The sequence below is a fragment of the Mus caroli genome, chromosome 2 (assembly GCF_900094665.2).
Source record: "Mus caroli chromosome 2, CAROLI_EIJ_v1.1, whole genome shotgun sequence".
Classification (NCBI taxonomy): domain Eukaryota; kingdom Metazoa; phylum Chordata; class Mammalia; order Rodentia; family Muridae; genus Mus; species Mus caroli.
In genome coordinates this window covers 131,543,443-131,547,409 of record NC_034571.1, presented here as the reverse complement: position 1 = coordinate 131,547,409, position 3,967 = coordinate 131,543,443, and the positions used below count along the sequence as shown (strand labels likewise).

At 39.4% G+C, this 3,967-nt stretch overlaps 1 non-coding gene across 1 annotated transcript; it reads right to left on the bottom strand.

Moving 5' to 3' along the window:
* Nucleotides 1-812: 812 nt before the first annotated feature.
* LOC115030485 lies at nt 813-976 on the bottom strand. Its single transcript, XR_003836080.1, has one exon. It is a non-coding gene; the product is annotated as a U1 spliceosomal RNA (small nuclear RNA).
* Nucleotides 977-3,967: the final 2,991 nt, after the last annotated feature.

Sequence of the window (3,967 nt, the reverse complement as noted above, 5' to 3'; positions counted from 1 at the left end):
AAAAAAAAAGCCCTGGACCAGATGGGTTTAGTGCAGAGTTCTATCACACCTTCAAAGAAGACCTAATACCAATACTCTTCAAACTATTCCACAAAATAGAAACAGGAGATACTCTACCCAATTAGTTCTATGAAGTGACAATTACACTGATACCTAAACCACACAAAGACCCAACAAAGAAAGAGAACTTCAGAAAATTTCCCTTATGAATATCGATGTAAAAATACTCAATAAAATTCTCACAAACTGAATCCAAGAACACATCAAAACAGTCATCTATCATGATCAAATAGGCTTCATTCCAGCGACACAGGGATGGTTCCTTATACAGAAATTCATCAACGTAATCCACTATATAAACAAACTCAAATAAAAAACATACATCTAATGATCATCTCATTAGATGCTGAGAAGCATTTGGCAAATTCCCCAACATTCATTCATGATAAAAGTCTTGGAAAGATCAGGAATTCAAGGTCCATACCTAAACATAATAAAAGCAATCTACACCAAACCAGTAGCCAACATCAAACTAAATGGAGAGAAACTTGAAGCAATCCCACTAAAATCTGGGACTAGACAAGGCTGTCCACTTTCTCCCTACCTATTCAATATTGTACTTGAAGTCCTAGCCAGAGCAATTAGACAACAATAGAAGGTCAAAGGGATACAGATTGGAAAGGAAGAAGACAAAATATCACTATTTGCAGATGATATGATAGTCTACTTAAGTGACCCCAAGAATTCCACAAGAAGACTCCTAAATCTGATAAATAACTTCTGCAAAGTAGTGGGGTATAAAATTTTTTTTTCAGGGGAGAGCGCGAACGCAGTCCCCCACTACCACAAATTATGCAGTCGAGTTTCCCGCATTTGGGGAAATCGCAGGGGTCAGCACATCCGGAGTGCAATGGATAAGCCTCGCCCTGGGAAAACCACCTTCGTGATCATGGTATCTCCCCTGCCAGGTAAGTATGTGGGGTATAAATTTAACTCAAAGAAATCAGTGCCCTTTCTCTACACAAAGGATAAACAGGATGAGAAAGAAATTAGGGAAACAGCACCCTTCACAATAGTCACAAATAATATAAAATACATTGGTGTGGCTCTAACTAAAGAAGTGAAAGATCTGTACAATAATAACTTCAAGTCTCTTAAGAAAGAAATCGAAGAAGATCTCAGAATATGGAAAGACCTCTCATGCTCATAGATTATCAGGATCAATATAGTAAAAATGCCCAACTTTCCAAAAATGATCTACAGATTCAATGCAATCCTCATCAAAATTCCAACCCAATTCTTCACAGAGTTATAAAGAGCAATTTGCAAATTCATGTGGAGTAACAGAAAACCTAGAATAGGGGAAACTCTTCTCAATAATAAAAGAACCTCTGGTGGAATCACCATCCCTGACCTGAAGCTGTTCTACAGAGCAATTGTGATAGAAGACTGCATGTTGTTTATACCTTGACAAGCAGGTAGATGAATAGAATAGAATGAATAGTGGAATAGAATTGACCTAGAAATAAACACATACTCCCATGGTCACTTTATTTTTGACAAAGGAGCTAAAATCATCTAGGGGAAAAAAGACAGCATTTTTAACCAATGGTGCTGGCTCAACTGGTGGTTAATATGTAGAAGAAGGCAAATCAATCCATTCTTATCTCCTTGTCCAGAGCTCAAGTGCAAGTGGATCAAGGACCTCCACATAAAACTAGATACACTGACACTAGTAGAAGAGAAAGTGGGGAAAGATCCTCCAGCACATGGGCACAGGAAAAAATTTCCTGCACAGAACTCCAATAATTTATGCTCTAAGATCAAGAATTTACAAACAGGACCTCATAGAATTGCAAAGCTGCTGTATTTGCAAAGGACACTGTCAATAGGACAAAACAGCAACCAACAAATTGAGAAAATATCTTTACCAATCCTACATCTGATAGAATGCTAATATCCAAAATATACAAGAAATTAGACTCCAGAGAACCAAATAACCCTATTAAAAATGGGGTACAGAGCTAAACAAAGCATTCTCAACTGAGGAATACTGAATGGCTGAGAAGAACCTAAAGAAATGTTCAACATCCTTAGTCATCAAGGAAATGCAAATCAAAACAACCGTGAGATTCTGCCTCACAAAAACCAGAATGGCTCAGATCAAAAACTCAGGTGACAGCAGATGCTGGTGAGGTTGTAGAGAAAGAGGAACACTCTTCCATTGCTGATAGGATTGTAATCTGGTACAATCACTCTGAAAATCAGTTTGGCGGTTCCTCAGAAAATTGGACACAGCACTACCGGAGCACACACTAATACCACTCCTGGGCATATAACCAGAGGTTGTTCCAATATGTAATAAGGACACATGCTTCACTATGTTCATGGCAGCATCATTTATAATAGCCAGGTGCTAGAAAGAACCCAGATGAACCCCTCAACAGCAGAATAGATACAGAAAATGTAGTATGTTTACACAATGGAGTACTACTCATCTATTAAAAAAATGAATTTATGAAATTCTTAGGCAAATGGATGGATCTAGTGGATATCATCCTGAATGAAATAATCAAAACACAAAAGAACACACATGGTATGCACTCACTAATAATTGGATATTAGCCCAAGATATAATTCACAAATCACATGAAACTCAAGAAGATAGAAGACCAAAGTGTAGATACTTTGATCCTTCTTAGAAGGGGAAACAAAAATACCCATGGAAGGAATTACAGAGACAAAGTGTGGAGTAGAGACTGAAGGAATGACCATCCATAGACTGCCCCACCTGGGGATTCATCCCATATATAATCACCAAACTCAGACACTTTTGTGGATGCCAACAAATTCTTGCTGACAGAAGTCTCCTAAGAGGCTCCACCAGTGCATGACAAATACAGAGGTAGATGCTCACAGCCTGCCATTGGACTGAGCACATGGTCTCCAATGATGGATCTAGAGAAAGAACTGTAGCAGCTGAAAGGGTTTGTAGCCCCATAAGAGGAACATTAATATGAACTAACCACTACCCCTCAGAGCTCCCTGGGACTAAACCACCAACCAAAGAGTATACATGTTGGGACTCATGGCTCCAGCTGCATATGCATCAGAGGATGGCCTAGTTGGTCAACAGGAGGAGAGACCCTTGGTCCTGTAAAGGCTCTCTACCCCAGTATAAGGTAATGCCAGGGCCAGGAAGCAGGAATAGGTGGGTTGGTGAGCAGGGCCAATGGAGAGGGGATAGGGGGCTTTTGGAGGGGAAACCAGAAAAGGGGATAATGTTTGAAATGTTCATAAAGAAAATATATAACATTTAATATTATATATTACATATATATTATATAATGCTATAAAATATATAATAAAATCTAAAAAATTAAAAAGATAATAATTCTTTTTTTTATGTTGATTTTATTTTTATTTTTTTTTATTACATATTTTCCTCAATTACATTTCCGATGCTATCCCAAAAGTCCCCCATACCGCCCCCCACTTCCCTACCCTCCCATTCCCATTCTTTTGGCCCTGGCATTCCCCTATATTGGGGCATATAAAGTTTGCAAGTCCAATGGGCCTCTCTTTCCAGTGATGGCCGACTAGGCCATCTTTCGATACATATGCAGCTAGAGACAAGAGCTCCGGGGTACTGGTTAGTTCATCATGTTGTTCCAACTATAGGGTTGCAGATCCCTTTAGCTCCTTGGGTACTTTCTCTAGCTTCTCCATTGGGAGCCCTGTGATATATCCAATAGCTGACTGTGAGCATCCACTCCTGTGTTTGCTAGGCCCCTGCATAGTCTCACAAGAGACAGCTATCTTTGGGTCCTTTCAGCAAAATCTTGCTAGTGTATGCAATGGTGTCAGCGTTTAGAAGCTGATTATGGGATGGATCCCTGGATACTGCAGTCTCTAGATGGTCCATCCTTTCATCACAGCTCCAAACTTTGTCTCTGTAACTCCTTCC